The sequence below is a fragment of the Dreissena polymorpha genome, chromosome 10, assembly GCF_020536995.1.
Source record: "Dreissena polymorpha isolate Duluth1 chromosome 10, UMN_Dpol_1.0, whole genome shotgun sequence".
Classification (NCBI taxonomy): Eukaryota; Metazoa; Mollusca; class Bivalvia; order Myida; family Dreissenidae; genus Dreissena; species Dreissena polymorpha.
In genome coordinates this window covers 38,732,591-38,753,222 of record NC_068364.1, presented here as the reverse complement: position 1 = coordinate 38,753,222, position 20,632 = coordinate 38,732,591, and the positions used below count along the sequence as shown (strand labels likewise).

At 34.3% G+C, this 20,632-nt stretch overlaps 2 protein-coding genes and 1 long non-coding RNA gene across 5 annotated transcripts in view; 1 reads left to right on the top strand and 2 right to left on the bottom strand.

Moving 5' to 3' along the window:
* The window catches only part of LOC127848498 (dynein axonemal heavy chain 7-like), a 281,861-nt gene that overhangs the window by 132,558 nt on the left and 128,671 nt on the right, over positions 1 to 20,632 (top strand). The window lies entirely within an intron of this gene.
* Positions 1,649 to 5,967, bottom strand: LOC127848502 (uncharacterized). Its single transcript, XR_008034547.1, has 2 exons — positions 4,973 to 5,967; positions 1,649 to 4,550 (listed from the first exon to the last, which is right to left on the bottom strand). It is a non-coding gene; the product is annotated as an uncharacterized LOC127848502 (long non-coding RNA).
* Positions 15,754 to 20,632, bottom strand: part of LOC127848500 (uncharacterized) — a 458,919-nt gene continuing 454,040 nt past the window's right edge. For all 3 annotated transcript variants that reach the window (XR_008034545.1, XM_052380996.1, XM_052381002.1), the window contains one exon: positions 15,754 to 17,057. The gene's annotated coding sequence lies outside the window, so the exon portion shown is untranslated. The remainder of the gene's footprint in view (positions 17,058 to 20,632) is intronic.

Here is a 20,632-nt window from a genome sequence, read left to right as displayed (position 1 = left end):
GTTTGCATCAAACTTTAACATTGGAAATAACTGTTGCAATATTGAAGATAGCAACTTGATATTTGGCATGCATGTGAACTCATGGAACGGCACATTTTGAGTGGTGAAAGGTCAAGGTCATCCTTCAAGTTCAAAAGTCAAATATATGGGGGTGACAAGTGTTTCATAAACACATCTTGTTTAAAAATACAAAAAAACTGTGATCAACTCCCATTATACAGCAATGTGTGGTCCTTTAGAAGACGGTCTATATTTACTAAGACTTTTTTTGACACAAGTTGATCGCAATTTAAATCTGTAGTTTGTGTTTGCAACTACCTTGGAAGATGGTTTTGAATGATCCATGTATATTCCTCAAAAGGATTGACCAGGATATCCTAGTAGGGAAGTTGCCGGGATGTATTGGATTTTTGGACAGAGTGATTCTCCATTAAAAAGATCAACCGATTCCTTGACTTTGGGAAAAACAACTTTGGGTTAAATTGGCCACTGGGAATCAGCTTTACATTCAGAGGGGATTTAGTCCCCTCCCCATACACAATAAATGTGTATAACGCTTTATAATTTTCAGGTTTTTAAAACGTCAAAAGATTCCATTTAATGTATATTTAAGAGCATGGTTTATGTTCAGTATTACTGTTTCTTCACAAATATCATAACTACAGCGAACATTTTTGAATCTGAAACATTTTTTTTATTTTGTCCATTTACCAAAACGTGAAAAGGCCCCTTTAATAACAGACTATGTTTAAAGAAAAAACTTGTCAGAATTTTATTATCGCAGGCTTCTTTTGTTGTTTTCTAAACACTTGTAGAACTTTTTAAATTATCAGTGTTATTTATATTTCTTGTATTACTTTCGCTTCGAAAATGCCTACAAAATTGACCGTTTCATAATGGCACCATATGGGCACTGAACCTTTTGAATTTAGTGTAAACTAAACCTAACATATAACTCATCAGATAAGATTCTAAATAATTTGTATCAGATGACTACTTGTTCAGTGCACAATTTGAAAAAAACATAATGATATACATGATTTTATTAAATGGACAGAATATTTATGTTCAAATTAAGCGCATTGATTTGTAAAACGTGGTTTTATATTCCACAAATCGTACGCCATGGCGAGCTAATTTCCGGTCAAAAAAATGAAATTAATCGATTAATCTACATGGTTGGCAATTGAGGTTGCCGACAATAGAGACGATCTATAATTGGCGGATGTTTTGACGTGAAATGTTTCCAAGTAATAACAAAACAGCTGGCATACAGCAGGGACGTATATATCTACGTCTCTACATACATGTATTAACGAACATACGATTTTTTTACCCTACGGGCTTTAAGCACAGTGACACCTTAATTGCCAAGTCGAGAAACACCTTTGCCTGAATTTCCAAATCTTGGCTGTAGTAGAGTATTTAAGGTCAAATTCACCTTATTATACCACCCCTAACGGGTAGTCCATATTAAAGTACTCCCATATGCACCCTTTCATAAACGCAATCGCAGTTCAGTTCAGAGATTCCGTGCGCATCACTAAACAGACATCGCTCATTACCAATTAAGGAAAGCAATGAATTAACTTCAAAAAACACTGTTACAATTTTCAAGGGAGGAATTTCATAACTTCACAACACAGTATATAACTCTTCATTTTATTTACACACTACGAGAATAAATATATACAACAATAATGTTTATTTGTTAACTGTCTTCACATTTTAGGTAAAATCCGTTCTCTCTCGAACTGCCACCAACTCTCCCCAGCTTCTCACTGAACCTGGCTTTTTTTTACAAATCTGCCCACCCTTCCATATTTGGATGTGTGGAAAGACACTGATAGGACCTAACATTTGATATTTATTATTGTAACTGTTGAAATATCTGACAAGCAGACTGTGCGAGCAACAGAACAGACCATCCTTGATAATCTATATTATGAAATGATGACCACCTGGTAACTGTTCTGATAACAAATGTCCACCATGTCCCGATGGCATCAGACAAAGCAGTCTAAATTGAGTTCATATACTAAAAATTACAACGAACAAATTAAATTTACCTGAATGGCAGCCTACGGAGGTTATCCTTTGCATGTAACCTTAACAAACACGACGATATTTCAACACTATTCTTGCCAACAATTTTGAAATTTGGAACAGTGTAAATATTCGACATCGTTATCAACTTATGTTACATCAAATATCACTATGTGCAAAAGATTGGTGTTCTGCAACCTAACCGATAGCGACACTTTTAGGCAACATCACAGTTTTCTAATATGGTAGATAGAGCGTACAAAAGAATAACAAAGTAAATAAAAAGCAATTATTTCTTGCTTAAATGGCACCATTTGCATGAGTTTGTGCTTTAGACAAGTAAATTGATTAATTCTTGCAGTATCAGTGTCCCTTAGCTTTTGCAGTGGTGATCACATTGTGTACCTTTAGACAAAAGACGGCGTATTGCAACTCTCAGCAACCCTTTGGGTTATGCTGAGAGTTGAATTATTGCAACAACCAACACATGGATCACACTTGACAATAATTTCTGTTTTGGCTTGCGGAAACTTGCAATCAAATAAAAATATTAAATATCGCATTTTAAAACAAGAGATGTGTTTGTCAGAAACACAATACCCCCTACTGCGCCGCTTTGATACAGGTTTTTTTACCTTTGACCTTGAAGAATGACCTTGACCTTTTAACACTCAAAATGTGCAGCTCCATGAAATACAGATGCATGCCAAATATCAAGTTGCTATGTGAAGGGACATAGAAGATATGAGCATTTTTCGAAACCTAAATGCGAAACCTTAATGCAAAGTGTGACGGAAAGAAAGACAGAGAGACGAACAGACGGTCTGATCACTATATGCCCTTCTTCGGGGGCATACAAATTTCATTTATTAAATAAATGATAAAAAGCTCATATTGTCAAGTATCATAATGTAACATGCAGTTGTTACCTTAATAGTCAATCATGACAATTGTATATGTCAAAGTTCAAAACATCATTAATTTGCTTCACAGAAGCACACATTTCCTGATAATAGCCGAAATAATGAGAGAAATATCATGGATCTTATTTTTAACAACAAAGATCAATGGCATATACAATGTAAGCTCCCTTGACCACGTATAGTGTATTACCAACCACTCATTCTACCTACATAGAACAACAAGATTTGCCTTGCTTCATTTCAAAACTCTTACCTTTAGAGTTAGAATGTTTCCTCATGCAGTCTTTTTTCAAGATATTGCAACCAACAGTGACAATTCATCACCTTAATGCACCTTTTTAGAGACTTTTTCAAATCAAAATTTGTTTTAAACACATTTTCAATATATTCACAAATGGCGAACAGTGTGTGCACTGCATACCATTACAAGTCCCTTTTTTCTGAAATGAACTTTTGAAATTGAAGGGAAAGCCATTGGTTGCAGAACTCTGACCAAACTTAGTGTGAGACATGCCAAAACGGGGGCTCTAACACCATGTTAAATCAATACCACCAGTTTATTATTCCAAATGCCAGAATGTCATATTTTTAAAGTATAAAGTAAGGTTTACATTTCTTCGTTGTATTTTCTATGCTCATATACACTTTCAAAACCAATTGCAATCCAACAACGATAAAAGGTAAAGGGATATACTATTGCCGTTGTCCATCAGTCTATGTGTCTGTCTGTCAGTCTGTTAGTCGGTCCGTCTCGGCGTCTGTCTGTCACATAGTTTCAGGGCTATATCTCAGAAACTGTATAAGAGCACATTTTTTACACAGTATCCATTCGAGATCAGAAGACAGTTTGTATGATGCTTGTTTTAAATGGAATCATATGGATCAATTTCAAATGGAAATTTCCCACTTGCCGGGCAGCACATTCCGAGGAAATGGTCATTTGTAAGAAGTTGTGTCGGTGCACACTTACATGCTTTCACATAATCGTCAGACTTCCTCTTCAAACTCACAACCTGGGCTGGAATCATCTCCAGTCTGAGAGACTGCATACTTTCTACAATCTTCCCCAGATTGAAATGTTTAGACAGGTTCTTCATAATGTCAATGTTTTCCTTGAATATTATGGAACACTGAACCTTCACTGGGGTTTCCTTTAGATATGACTGTGACTCCTGTATTTTGTCAAGACATTTCCTGCCCGATATGAACTCGATTTCTCTCTTGCTGTTTTCATGAAGGTCCTGTACAGCTTCACCTAGCAGTTGAAGTTCATCCTTCAGTCTGCTGCAGTTGTCAACATCTTTCTTTAGAGATGTTTTCAAAGCGGTCCTAATTTCATCCAGATCTTTCAAGGTTGTATTTTCAAGTTTATCCAAAGCAGCATTTAATTTCTTACGCATCTCTCTGATTTCTTGCTGTTTTTTAGTGTATGATCCATCAACAGACTGAATGCCGGCCTCTTGAGTTATCTATAACTTATTTAGTTTAGTAAGAACTGTTTTAATTTTGTTTGACAACTGATGCCTATTCACCGACAGCTTTTTGACGGAATCAGAAATGAGAGCCAGATTTGTACATTTTCTGAAATAGCAACATAAATCATAATGATAAATTTGACATTAAATATTAAGATAAAACAGAAAACATGGTCAGATTGGTAAGATTAAAAAGCGGGATTTTCATTAAAAAACATTTGGAGTCTTATTTAGTGTAGAGTTGTCACCTATCAGTGAATACAATTATCAATTGAAGATTTTGCATAACAAACAATGAATGCCCCGTTTTGTAATCTTGGCGACGTTGACGTCGAGCAAAAATGTCCTCAAATATTATACTTTCACCATTTCAAGATTGATAAAAGAACAACTATTAAAATGCTTTAAAAACTTAACTTAAATTGTTACATAATCAAGATAATTGATTAATGCAAGTGATATAAACATACCTTTTATAAATGTGATCCCTTTCAACTCCATGGGACTTTATGACTGAATGTCTCTTACCTGTGATTCAGTAAAACACAATCCGAGCAGCACAGCTGACTGTGGTCTTGGCAGAACATTTTCAGTTTCTTGTTGTTGTGAACATCACATTTCAGTAGCAAATCCTCCATTGTCTTTGCTAGGGGCCATTTATTTGTTTCTCCTCTTCCATATTTCAAATGATTTACATATAATTTATCATGATAATAAAGACATTTTTTACAAAAACACTTCAAACATGTTTCACAGAAAAATTCAGCACTTTCTTTGATATTTTTACTTTCGCAAGCACAACAAGAATAGTCCCTCACTAAATCTGAACTTGTATGAACTGTACTTAGAGACGTTGCAATTTGCAATAGGTATTATGAACTGTCCTGTAATTAAAAAAGTTTTGTATTATTTTCACTCCTTTAATAGAATACAATAAAGGTTATCAAAACCAGAATGTGTTTCATAAAGACACACACAGTTTTAAGCTAATATTATAAATAACCAATGAACTAAGTTTCAATCTGACAGAGAATGAATTATGTTGGCTGTTTTAATACACACCAAAGTACAAAGTCCATTGTCAAGATACTAAAAGATTGTGTATCACGTTACCATTTTGCAGATAATATGTGCATAGGCCATTTTCTGAAAATAGGGTGACACTTTATTGCGTATTACATTTTTCTGATAATATGGATGTACATTATTTTCTAAAAATAGGATGTCAGCGTTTAAATGGACTTGTTCACAGATTTTAGTAATTCAAAAAGTCATTTCATGTAAATTTTAATAAATTTCATATATTTTGAATAAATTTTTATCATTATCAAACCAGTGTCCTTTGAACGTATAGTCTTAGACAATACCACTTCACCACTCAAGCTAATTTAAACACTTTGTTAGTAATACACACATTTTCAAACAAGAGCACCGCCTTGCGGGTGCAGACCGCTCATCTATTTTCTTTTTAAAGGTGAAGGGACTCTCAATTTCAATCACAAAGGAGGGAGAGGCGGAGTGAAGAGGGGTGTATAGTGTGGGTGTGTGGATATTTATTACATTATCTTCCAAAAATGCGAAAAAAAATGCAAAAATGAAAAAAAAAAATACGGGAGGGGGGGGGGATTATTGGGTGCGATGGTTGGACGGTATTTCAAAAATAAAATAATAAAAATAAATATTTGTGTTTTTTAACCGTTTCAAAATTGGGGTGGGGGAGGGGGTGGGGCGGGGGTATAGTTTGAGGGTGTGGTGGTCATTTGTGAGATGATCTTTAAAAAAATAGGGGGGAGGATTCGGGGGGGGGGGGGAATTCGGGGGGGGGGGGGGGGGGGGAGTGCACGGGGGATGGTTTGGGTGGAGTCTATTGTGGTATGTCAGGTAAGAGTAGTTTTGTCAAAGTATCAATCAAATCTAATCATAAATAAAGAAGTTATGGCAATTTTAGCAAAATTTAATAATTTTACCTTGAGAGTCAAGGTCATTCAAAGGTCAAGGTAAAATTCAACTTGCCAGGTTCAGTAACCTCATGATAGCATGAAAGTATTTGAAGTTTGAAAGCAATAGCCTTGATACTTTAGAAGTAAAAAGGATCAAAACACAAAATTTAACTATATATTCAAAGTTACACACAATTTAACTATATATTCAAAGTTACTTAGTCAAAAAAGGGCCATAATTCCGTAAAAATGACAACCAGAGTTATGCAACTTGTCCTTTTACTGTCCCCTTATGATAGTTTGCGAGTGTTCCAAGTATGAAAGCAATATCTATGATACTTTAGGGGAAAAGTGGACCAAAACACAAAACTTAACAAAATTTTCAATTTCCTAAGTATAAAGGGCCAATTATTCCGTCCAAATGCCAGTCAGAGTTACATAACTTTGCCTGCACAGTCCCCTTATGATAGTTAATAAGTGTTGCAATATATGAAAGCAATAGCTTTGATACTGTAGGAATAAAGTGGACCTAAACACAAAACTTAACCAAATTTTCAATTTTCTAAGTATAAAAAGGGCACATGATTCTGTCAAAATGCCAGTCAGAGTTACATAACTTTGCCTGCACAGTCCCCGTATGCTAGTAAGTGTTGCAAGTATGAAAGCAATAGTTTTGATACTTAAGAATAAAATAGACCTAAACACAAAACTTAACCAAAATTTTCAATTTTCTAAGTATAAAAAGGGCACATAATTCTGTCAAAATGCACGCCAGAGTTATCTAACTGTGCTTGCCCAGTCCCCTCATGATAGTAAGTAAGTGTACCAAGTTTGAATGCAATAGCATTTATACTTTCTGAGAAAAGTGGACCTAAACGCAAAACTTAACCGGACACCGACGCCAACGCCGACGCCAAGGTGATGACAATAGGTCATTTTTTTATTCAAAAAATAGATGAGCTAAAAAAATATAAAATGCATAATTCATTTCAAACAATTTAATTTGTTTCAATTTTGATTCATGATTATCGGTAAACAAAACAATATGGCAATTATTTTTTCTTAGTTATGAGTTAATTATAGATTGCTTGAATATAATCATTTTAATCTAAGACAATTTTTCAGCAAAATTGTCATTTGCAACACTGTGAACAAGTCACTGTCACTGTAAGTTGCAAATTGTCTGATACAGATGTATTGATTGGTGCGTGTTTATAACAGTTCTGAGCTGCATTTTTATCAACTCAAAGTTCTGTTCAAAACGGCATTTACGCATTTAAATAAAAATGTTCACTCCAGAGTTCAACCTGTTTAAAAAATTTCAATTGACAAAATTGAGTTAAATCAAGGTCTCACTAAACGAAACTGCATACTCATCTGCGTCTCAGATTGAGTAATCAACATTTCTCTTAAATCTTGAAGAAAAATTGCGAATAAATAAGTAAATTGACAAAATTGAGTAAAATCAAGGTCTCACTAAACGAAACTGCATACTCATCTGCATCTCAGATTGAGTAATCAACATTACTCTTAAATCTTGGATGATACTCATAATAATCCAAGATTGAGAAATAACATGTCTAAATTTAACTGTAATTCAATACTTTGAAGAATATCTTATAAACTTTGTAAATAAATGTACAGAAGGTCAACTGAGCATGTGCTGGGGTAGAATAAAGTAGTGATAAAACTAAGATAGGTGGATACTGATTTAAACCTATTTATTCAAGCATGATGGCATGAAAAGCTTTAGTTTAATTGTTATGCTCGTGAGCCCATTTCTTAGGTAGAATTGGTTGAAAATATACAAACTATAAAGCAGAATGCCTGTAGACAATGATACACGAGTTTTTAATATTTTATATAAATATTTCCATTTTTGATTTTTACAGGTTTGATGTTTATAAACCATAACATGTTAACAACTTGTATTACTGCAGTCACTGTTTCCACACATTTCGGGCAGGGTAGATACTGCTAAAATGTAAACACATTAGTCACTTACCTTTTTTGACACTCGATTTGGAGTTAAAATGCTCAGTAATTGAAAGATGCGGGCCCTTGCCAGAGTTGTTGACTTAATATTAATGTATCAGAATGTCAAATAGTTGCTTAGAAATATTTTAAGTTCACTGCAGAAATAATTATTTGGATCATACCATGAATGTACAAACAATCTTATAATTTAAATGAAAACTATATTTTACTATGCTGCAAGCAGGTTGGGACTACTTTTTGCATTGTTAAATATATAGTGTACAAATGATATTTGTTGTCCATAAAAAATAAATGTTATCCATCTGATCATTTGTGGGGTTACACTGGGAGGAAGGTTACTGAAATGTACAATGTAGCTTTTCATAGCATAAGGATACAATTAAATGCCACCACTGCAATGGCCTGATTGGTTCTGTTTCATGCGTCCATAAATATGCTTACAGCAGGAAGGGATCCATGTTTTACATAAAAAAAACAACGTCATATTCATTTATTAAGAATTTAATGTCTGAATCTGCTAGTTTTTGTCAAAGTCATTTTATATTCCAGGATACACATATGGCGTGCTACTATGATGTCCCTAATAGTCATAGGTTGCAGGTGTCTATTGATTTCCAATTATGTATGTTTTCCCTATGGCGCGTCGCATGTGTTCAAATTAAGACTTCTGCAAGTCTGGCACGTCTTTTGGCAGTTTGGGGCACACTTTGGTGTTCGTGGCTTTGTACTGTCGCTGGGTGTTGGCCTCGAGCAAAGCACTCCTGACAACCTTCTTTTTATGCCCCCGAAGGAGGGCTTATAGTGATTGCACTGTCCGTCTGTCTTTCCGTCCGTCTGTCTGCCCGTCCATCTGTCCGTCACACTTTGCGTTTAGGTTTCGAAAAATGCTCATAACTTATATGTCGCTTCAGATGTAACCTTCATATTTGGTATACAGGTGTATATGGACAAGGCCTTTCCATACGCGCACAAATTTTGACCCCTGTGACCTTGACCTTGAATTCAGGGTCCGCGTTTAGGTTTCGAAATCTGCGTTTAGGTTCCGAAAAATGCTCATAACTTCTATCAATGCGTTTATAGGGGGCATATGTCATACTATGGTGAAAGCTCTTGTTTTATCATAGTGCAATTTAGCCACAATAGGTCAGGCTCTATTGTGCGGGGTCTGACCTCGTTGGCCTTTGTGGTGCGCTGAGTTTAAAGTAAACAGACCATCTAGCTGTATGAACATATTTGCGACTTTGATGAGGACTTTAGAATAGCCTTCAGTCTGACATACATCTGCTTCTGGTATCCCGTAAAACATAAGAGTAAACCATGAAACTTGATGTCACTTTATATGATTTTTGCTTCTTCACAGCTAAGTGCACATTTTTGAAGACTTTCAATTCGTTGTCATTTTAGTCGAACATTGAGGCAATATTCTGAGCTAAATGTTCAATTTCATTGACTTACTGGTTGACCTGTGTGACCTTAACCTCAAGTTGGCAGATATTGGCACTATTTTTTTTTTTCAAATCTGTCTATGGCTTTTAAGGGAATTGTTACATTTTTTTTTAGATTTTGAAGTTTAACACAGAATAATTAAAGTAGCAAAAACAAATATATAGAAACTATCGCAGCTGTAACTTAAACAAATTAATTAATAAATCTAGGCGCTACTGGGATTTGAACGTGCTTGGTGCGGATCAAAAAGCTACCGCTGTAACCAAGCAACTGTCCTGACTGTCATGTACAATTATGTGTAAAATATCCTAAGAAATTGATTCACGTTTAGAATAGACACGCATTTAAAAAAACAACAACAGATTAATAGACCAACAGTATTTTAACTCTTCTTAATTTTTATCAATTCTCAACAATGATTTTTCATAAATGAACACATATTTTCAAGCATACCTATGCCAAAAGTGTTATATGCTTAATAATGTGTAATATTGTTGTAGTTTTCTAGTGTGCGACGAAAAAAATCAAAACCATCAATTTGTCAATTGGGTCTTTTTGTAATTAAGAGCAAACAAGAGTTGTATTTTGTTCGGGACGGTATAGCACTATCGGATAAACAGGTAAACAAACAAAACGAAAAACGGTTCTGCATTTTAAGTATATGTAGCAGGGGCGCCAATGTAACCAAGGTGAGAAAATATGCAGCCAGACCGGGACTCCAACCCGGAACCTCCGCATTCCGTGCGAACGCTCTACCGACTGAGCTATCCGGGCCGCTTACACATAGTTCTCTACCTTGTAAATATAAACCCCTGCTACATATAATAAGACTTAAAAACAGGGTTGTTAAAGGGGGAAATTGTATGCTACTTTCAACATGAAAATAACATGGCTAAAGGAATAAGTGTAAGGCGAAGGGAATTGTTATTCACTGGTTTAATCATTAATAGGTTTAAAAACAATATTTAATACTGGTAAAATGTGTGCAGGGAATATGTTGACCAAACAAATCTCAATGACCTATATTACATTATATTACAAACTTACATTAAGAAAATAGTAAAAAGCCCTTAAGAAGAGAAACATACTTATAAAATATTAATTAAAAACTGTGACAATCCAGTTTGTCATACAAAAATGGAACTCAGAATTCTTTAATATTGACTGGAAAAAATGTTCATGCACTCTTCTTTAATCTTACTAAGGAAATATAGATCAGATGGCGCCAGTAACATTTGCATAAAAATGATGCAAGGAATATCATTTGGAGGAGTGAAAAATGACACAATTGCAACTGCTTGCATCAAAAAGCAGGAGTCTGCTTCAATTGAAATCTCTGGGTAATACCTAATCATATAACATGTCAGGAAATAATACACAACCAAAAATGAACGATATACTCATAGTGTGACTAGAGAATCACAGATAAAACAGTATCATTTTTATTGAAAATATAAAGACCTACATCATTGATTCTTAATAACATGATATAATTCCATGTATGCCATGTCTGCGAGCTTTTCTTTAAATCGTGCAACGAATTTGTAATATCTAGGCGCTTCAAAGTTTACAAAACCTAAATAGAAACTAAGTTTAACAAGTTTTTTAAGATGCATAACAAAACAAAATCAAAATTTAAACTCGAATAATTATGTCATTTTGACAGGTTCGTTACTGTGTCATGTTTAAGCGCACGCATTTCTTTTATTGAACAAAGTACACCTATAAAAATGGTAGATTTTTATACGCAATTTATATTGTATATAGTCTTAAAATACAAAAGGAGACAATGTTTGTTTTTGCTACAAGCATATAAAATACGGTTTGTCTGTAAATTTAGAAGAAAGGTTTGTTAAATTACATTGGTAAGGAACAGTTCCTTTTTTAATACATTATCCTCTGTGTGCCTAATTTCGATCAGGTGCCTAAGTTCGATCAGTTTTTTATGACGTATTTCCGAATACCAGCACTTACATCACGCGCCAGCCTTCCTGCGAAAACTCATAACAGAAGTCGTAATTCCGTCAACCTCTGGTAAAAATGCGGTTTAAACAGGTCTTTATGAATAACAAAGCTTAAATTATGTCAATTATCGATACCTCATTTTTCATGCATTTATCGCACTTATATTATTTAAATCACCATTAAGTTATAAAAAATCCATCAAAATACTCTTTTCTAAATTGCCAGGGACGCTGCAGTATTCAGGGGAGGTAATACAATTCTCCGTAAATAAGCGCTTTGTTTACATGGGGCTCATTAGAGGGCATTCATAAATTAGATCAGCGCATAACATTTTAAGATAATAGACGTAAATAAAGACGTTTCTTGTTAAATTTAAGCAATTTACTGCAGCGCAATTTCCACGAAAAACTGACTTTTAGAAGGGGTGAGACATTCCTATGTCCACATTGTGTTTAGGAAAAATATCGTATCATAATGTAAATATGTTTGGTAATTTTACAAATGTGTGTTTATGAGTGTTTAATGTTCTTTTCTGTTACCTTCTTAATTGTTAGTTGTTGTTAATTTTGATAAATATTTAAGACACACATTACAGTAATCTTCAAAATATATGATGTGAGGTAATAGATAGTTTTTAACCGTTTACGACCGTTTTGTTTGTTTATATTTCATTTTTTGGCAGATTTGGATACAGTTTTGAATACTCTGTCTAAATACCATAGCACGTTTTCAGTAATCGTTGTTGATATCGAGCATGCGCAGAGACAAAGTTTAACGTGATCGAACTTAGGCACACAGAGCATAATTCCTATTTAAACTTTGAAATACATACGTACTGATCATGTTCCCTGTCCAGATAAAACAAGAAACTTGAACAAATGCAAAGAAACGCAATTGCTATATGTTTAATCACAGGAGTTTGAAATTCTATCCATAAAGCTAATCTTATGGCTAAATAAAAAATACCCCTATATATCGATAGTATAAAGACTACAGGAATGAAACGCAGCAGACCCCGGACCCGCTCATTTTCCAGTAAACAAGGGAAATTACTGGAAAAACAGGGTACCCTACATCGACCCATGATATAATAATCAAAAGGCCGGTGAAAAAAAACTACAAACACTGCTTACAGAACTACCTTCCTCTAAATTCACAATCATTCAACACTTTCCGCTCATCGTCGGATCCATTGCGTGTTGTTGTTGTTTTTTAGGCTAGATTGCACTCAAACGGTACGCAGTTGTTTACCACTATCGACAAAGCGGGGTTTGGGGGCGGTAGCTCCCGATACTAAGGGAATATATAGGATAAAAAGGATTATTAGTTGTTGCGTTAGGTGTTAGGTATTGGGCGCTTAGCAACGATACAATTATACGTTTTTCCATTCTTTCCATTGAAATTGTGCGCTCTCTTGATTCTATAATGTATTCGATTGAAAGGTTTGTTATGTCAGGTTCATTACCGGGTTTGATAAAATACATGCAAATAGGCCATATATGGAAGAGGGTGAGAATTTGTTTTGCATGGTATCGTGGTTATTCCAATTTTAGGAACTGGAAAAAACCGATTGTTTAACTGATATCAGATTTGCACACTCTAAAATAAAGAAAAGACAAGAAAATTCCCTTACAAGCTGGCCATTATTTACCTTATTGATAACACACTTAAAGTTTTTTAGATGTGTATTTATATTCTTTTCCTGCTAGACATACTTTACTGGTATATACACAAGACAGGATTAGGTCTTTTATTAAGTGCGATGATTTATCATTTTCTGTTTGAAACAAGCCTAATACAATCGAGTAATTGTATAATAGAAACACAAAACATTTTTAATTATATTTATTTATGGTTTTGAATTCATGTTGCAATTTATTATGTTTTTTTTTTCATTAAAAAGTGTCGATTGTATGTACTGCAAATGACATTAAGTATCGTCTTATTATCTACCATGTTGTACTTTATATGATCGTCTGTTCCATATACTCATTATAAGTATTATGGATATGTGAATAATAGAGCACCAACATGTAGTACCACATGTAAATGCGGAAGCACACCGTCATATGTTGGCAAAAACCTCATTCGTTTTCTTATATAATTCAAATGTGTAAATTCGCTTTAACAGGACTAGTTTTTTTTCCCGCGGGTCATATAACAAGCTTTATGTTTACAGCACGCAGCGGTTACATGTTATGAAACTGCAACTAAATCGCATGTTAAAACCCACTTAAAATGCAATAATTTATGTCAAGGCCTCAATTTCATTGTGAAAAAGTATACCGTACTTAAGTATGGCCTACGTGCATGTTAGCGCTGAAAACATAACAGTGAGTCCTTAGTTTTCAAACAAACAGTTGCATACGCATTGTATCTTTGCAATCTGATACAACGCCCGGGAATCACGGACTGATAAATTCAATATCACAGCAAAGCCTTCTCTACATTAAAACATTTTGCATACCAGCAGGCTGAATATAGTTTCTTAATTGTCCTTGACAGAAAGAAGATACTTATCGAATGTGTAAAATTTCCAACGACTAACCAACAGAGTATTAACAGTTAAGGACAAACAGTTGCATGCCATGGTGGCCTGTTGTGTCATTATACAAGGATATTTAATACGTATATCTTCCGATCATATTATTTTCCTGCCATTTTAAATGTTTTGCAATATGCAATGTATTATACATCAAGCCTTTTCGAAAAACTATTTGTATGATCAAGAATAAGGAATATTCATGAACAACAGGCTTTACATTGTAGTTAAGATCTTGTTTTCAGTTACTTGTAAACGCCTATGCGTCCTAGCGTGTTTTTCAGTAGCTATATGAATAATATTATATACATTTTAACTTGCTTAAATCATAATTTTCATGTGATTCTTCACGTCTCTGAGATATATGTGGTTCCATTAGATGAAATACAATAATGTTCCGTGAACAACAGTATTCGGCATACGTACTCGGTTTTTTAGTTGTTAGCTTGCGAACAACTAAGGTTAAGAGCAAGTTTTGCAAGTCGGTCCGCTCTTTACTACGCTAAGAATGATAACCACCGCATCTTCCTGTGCAAACTGATTAGCCTGTTTATAATTCACCAGTGTTTAACAGCTTATGCGAAAATTCCATAGTAGAAAAAGTATGTATATATTGTTCAAATACCCGTTGTAATATAAAAATGAAGCTTGAACTCTGGTATAGATTGTTGGGACGCATTGGCCATGGCATGTATTAATATTATTAATTTGTCTATTGTTGAAGATCGTGTACATTTAACATGATGAACGGGAGGACTTGTGCGCGTGAAATTTCGTCTATGTTAATGCACCCAATATTTATAAGAACTTGTGGTTAACATGCTGTTTCCAAGACGAAAGGCGGGAGCAAGAATGCGAGTGACAATGGCTCTTAAAAAGAAGAGACAGGAGTGTAACAAATTGCAGGCAAAACACCTTGAACTGAAAAAACGTCAATAACAAAATGAGAGCAATTCAGAGAATGAAAATACGAACCCAAGTTCAGCGCTATCTATCGATACCCGGACCACCACTATGTCACCAAAAACTTTGACAAAGTATCAACTCATGATATGCGTTTTTCTTGTAAGATACCGCAACATGTTAAACGTCAGATACTCCTTGGAAATACAGTATTAAGCTGAATTAGAGCAAGCAGAAAAGATATGTCGAAGTTGTCAATTAGATCGCTGGCGAAGTATCTCAGTTGCCCAAGGGAGCTTAAATCACAAGGGGATGGAACAGCGTTAGGACGGTATATTATGGTGTGTTATGAAATAAAATGCCATTATTATATGTGATTAAGATTGTTTGCATTTAAGGTCAAAGTCACCTTATAATACCTTCCTACACAGAGCTCACACTGAATGTTTTTGAGCCAACCAGTTTTCGTTTGTCGGTTGTGACAGGTAACAAAATGAAAAATATTAACTAGTGTATTTTTTAAATGTCATTTAATGATAACAAAGCACATATTATCACTTATCATAATCTTGCATACAGTTGTCAATATAACATGTCATGACAATTATACATGTCAAAGTAGAATAACATCATTCATTTAATACATGGAAGTACACTTTGCATAGTTATAATACACACAACTACAGGCATATCCCAATAGCTCATTTGTTACAAGATCGATCAATTAAAGCACATATTGATTGATCACATACATTACAAATAAATCCTGCTATCAACGTAGAATAACATCAAAGTATCAAAGATTTGCACTATCTCCATTTCAAAACTCTAACCTTTAGACTAAGCATGTTATTTCTCCAATATACTGCTACCAACAGTGAATGTATTTGACTTCTGCTCCTAAACTCATAGATTAATTAGATAAATTGTGTTTATTTGTTAATGCGGAGCCACATGTCAATAACTGTTCATGACTCTTAAAATTCTCTAATGCTTTGTTGTTTAAGATTGTTGGGGTTTTTTGTCAGAAAAATTATTGCCCAGAGGACTCTTAACGCCATTTCAGCAACTAAACTGACATGTGATTTGTTGCCATTTTTATAGCAAACTAAATGAATTGCTGTACCTGTATTATGAATTCACAACTGAAAATGTTTTAAACACATTCATTTGATAAAATTATTACGCTTTCAGTAAGGTTTTGATTTGTCCGTAATGATTTACTTATTATCGGTAATAAATTAAGATCGATACTCGACAGAAAGGTTTGTAATACTCAGCTTTTAAATAAATTATTATCATACTTCTTTTCATTGATTTATTTCATAACACGTTTTTGCAATGAACCAATCTTTTTGGGAAATATTACAAATATTACCGGTACTGCATATTCAAGTTATAGAGTGAATATCAATGGCATAAAATGAATGACCTTTAATATTTTTTTCAGACAAATTTTGTCTATACCATGCTTGTCTTATTACACGATTGCTCTACCCAAGAGGTTTCATTCAAATACGTTATGTCAGGTGTCAGCGAGCTCAATGTTGATTGGCTAACATGTGCACTTCAAAAACAATAAGGTCATAGGAGGTCGCATATTCTGGTGAGAACCAGTTACCTCTTACTGTTTAAATGCTTACAACTGCAATTAAACAAAAAGAAGATGATAGAAAACCAGTCGGGAATAAAATTGGCACACGTATTCAAGAACAGTTTAACGTGATTATAGCATTTTCGCAAATCACAATTTGTTTGAGCATTTTTTTAAAATATTTTCTCAAATGGCTAAATTGACAAACGACAGTGTGGGCGCAACCTTCCTCTTTCAGGCCCTTGTGGCTGAAATGAAGTTTCGAAATTGCTGGCAGAGAGCCATTGAGTGGAGAACTCTAACCGACTTTGGGATGAGGGTTTTAAAGGGGGGGGGGGGGGGTGGCTGCGAATACACCATATTTAACCAATGCAACTTGTGTATTGCTTCAAAATTGCCAGAATGTAATGTTTTACATTTCTTCAAACTATTCTCTCTGCTCATGGTCCACGCGCAACACCAATTCCAATAACAAGCCCATGTTTTTTTTTGTATTTGCTTACCCTGACTTTTTGTTTCGTTCGTTAAGAAAGATCAACACAGACACATACCGAGCTAGTCCAAAAATAGTTAAATTTAGTACCATTACATTAAAAATTATAAAAAAACACACAAAACAGTGCAGATTTTACACACATTCTTAATTCAAGATTAGTTGACAGTTTTCATACATGATTTTTTTTAAATAATGCTTGCTACGATCTTTAAAGCATTAAAACAATTTACTTTTCAAAATAAAGTTTATTTAATTGTAAAATAATAAACGATATTTAAACTGTATGAATATTTTTTTGCCTCGTCCAGATATAAATTGCTTTGACTAAATGCGCCATTTAAAGAAAAAACGGAAATTACATTTATAACTATGTTTATATAAAAATGTGTATCCACATACATTGTAAATGAGCTATTACAATTCCATAACACGGATTGTATTGCTAGCATATAGTCCCACAATGATCTGGTCAGTGTTGGTGTTGTAGCAGATTGACACTGGGTAGCGCAGTCCATCTTTCTCTGAAGCCAGAGTTGCCATTTTATTTTTCCCCTCACGATCGACCTGTATGACAGTATGGGATCTGATACCACATACAAGGACTTGTCCTGTGGGTGTGACGTGTACACCTTTTGGCCCCTCAAGTGCAGGGTCAGTGAAGGTTGATAGCAGGGTGCCATCTATGGCCAGTGTGAAGAGCTTGTTCTGGGCAAAGTTTGTGACATAGATAAAGTCACCATCAGGACTGACTGCACATTTGTAAACTGCAAAGCATGAACAATTATCTATATACTCAGGTTAGCCTTGCAGACATTAACACTTAAAACAATGAGATAAAAATGTTCATTAACATATGCACGGTGGTGATTATATTTAGTGTAAAAAAATAAATATATATAAATATATTAACAATATAATACAGTCGAAATCCGATGGCTCTAGCTGTATTATTTGGCGTTTAGAATATATCTGAAGAGTCTGCCAAGAGCCGAGAGTCTGCAAAAGCAAAAATCATCAAACAACATTATGGAGGCAATTTATATTAACTAGCGATTGCTCGAACTTGCTTGGCATGAATATCGGGTCGGCTCGAACTCTTCCTTAAACAACGATTTTTTATTGCTATATTCATATTAAATTCCGCTGGATCACTCGAATTTGCGAGAGTCAAATTATCGGATGGCTTGAGCTGTTGTTTTTTCAGTCCTTGTCACAATTTTCACATGTTCTTTTGTTGGTTTGGCTCGAACTCGCGTCAGGTCGCATAACGCTGTCAATCGATTAGGAACGCTTGATTAAAGGCACACCATAAGTGCATACATTTTATTTTCTCAATCGTTATTGGTACAGGAAAATGTTTAATGTGTATAAAATCTGGTCTTTTTGTAGATACACAAAGCACATGTAATGTCAAGTTAATGGAATAGAAAATTTTGTATCCATACGACAAGTCATGAACAAAACACAGGCTGACATAATGCCATTCAAAAACAAGCGAATAAATAAATACATGCGCTGTTAAATATGTTGGCGATGTTTTTATAGTGTTTATGCGTGTTTTGTTTTTAGTGAAGTTTCTTACATGTGCCGGAAAATGTGCTACATACATACGTGCTGATATAATATACATGTAAATTTATTATATTATATTTGTTTAATAATGTGTAATGGTTTTAAGGTATTTATTCATAAAAATATGAGGTATATACTTTGTTATTATTTATTCAAAAGAAGAAAGTAGTACACTACTAGGGTAACTCAACCTTGAGTCGGACGGGTTAGCGGTATGTATATGTATATTATAAAAAGCTTTGTGATCAGGCTTGTGCAAGTTTTTACTATCATAGTGTAATGCCGGTCCGTCTGATGGCCGTCAGATGGTGCCAGCACCACAAATTACTTGGAAGCTAAGTAAAATCGACAACATCGAGTAATTAAAATATTGATTTTATTTACATTAAGTTATTCTATGTTTCTTAAAGTATTCTTTATCTAATCGCTAGTACAATCTCAAGTTATCAATCTGGAAATTCATTTACAAAACGAACCGTTCTTATCCGATCTGTTCTCTATGATTGCCCAAAAGGTACTGAAGCCAAACGACAGTTTGGCCTTATTTATACTCGTAGTAAGATCACGATTCAATGAATGGCATCATATGACTAAGCACAATTTCAATTAATGAATTCATTTAATAATAAACATTCAAGATGGCGGAAAAAAGAAAATACCGCGAAATGCTTGAGAATCAAAATGTAATTTATGACAAAGGTAATTAGTTTAATATAATAAAATTAATTACTAATATGCCTATAACTTATCAATATATTTATAAATTGATAATGCTATATGACATTATAAAATAAACAATGATTTATTCATGACATTGACATTTGCACCCAGTGTACATTGTTACAACAAAGTTATAATACGCTTTGACATTTGTCAAAGCAATATCATAGGAATCTATTTAAAAAATAAGTATTTGATTCCTTGTTGGAATAATTCAACTCTCAGCTTTATAACCCAAACCGTGGTTGAGAGCCGCTATAGCAAAAATCATCAAAGGCTCTGAGTGAACGTTCTATGGACTTTTTGATTCCCATCTTATGTTCATTGAAAAATAGTTGAATAACAATTCTGACTGAATTCCCCCATGAGTCGGACACATTCGCCCTTAACACTGACACAGATTTGTATTTAGCATGTATTTGGTTATCCAGTCCCTATATTTTTAAAAATGCAAATTGTACAGTAACAGCCTTGTGTTGATTGTATAAGTTTACTCGTTTATAAACATGTTGACGAAAATAAGTTATAACAAGAGAGCCACAACTTTCACAAGATACGCCCTTTTGAAGGTTTTGGACAATTTTATAACTTTACCATGACCAATATTTGAACTTGACCTACATATTTTCTACACACAACTTCTGACCATATTTGTTTAAAATCGGATGAGAACTACTTCAATTGGAGAGCGGATACCATGCTAAATGCTTCGGCTTGAAATGCACGAAGTGATCTCGTGACCTAGTTTTTGACCCGGCATGACCCATATTTGAACTTGACCAAGATATCATCTATACACAACTTCTGACCAAATTTGGTGAAAATCGGATGAAAACTACTTCAATTCGAAAGCGGACACCATGCTCAATCTTTGAATTGCACTTAGTGACCCCATGACTAAGTTTTTGACACGGCATGACCCATATTCGAACTTGACCTAGATATTGTCTAGATACAACTTCTGACCAAGTTTGGTGAAGAAAAGTACAGACATAACTAAATAAAAGATTGT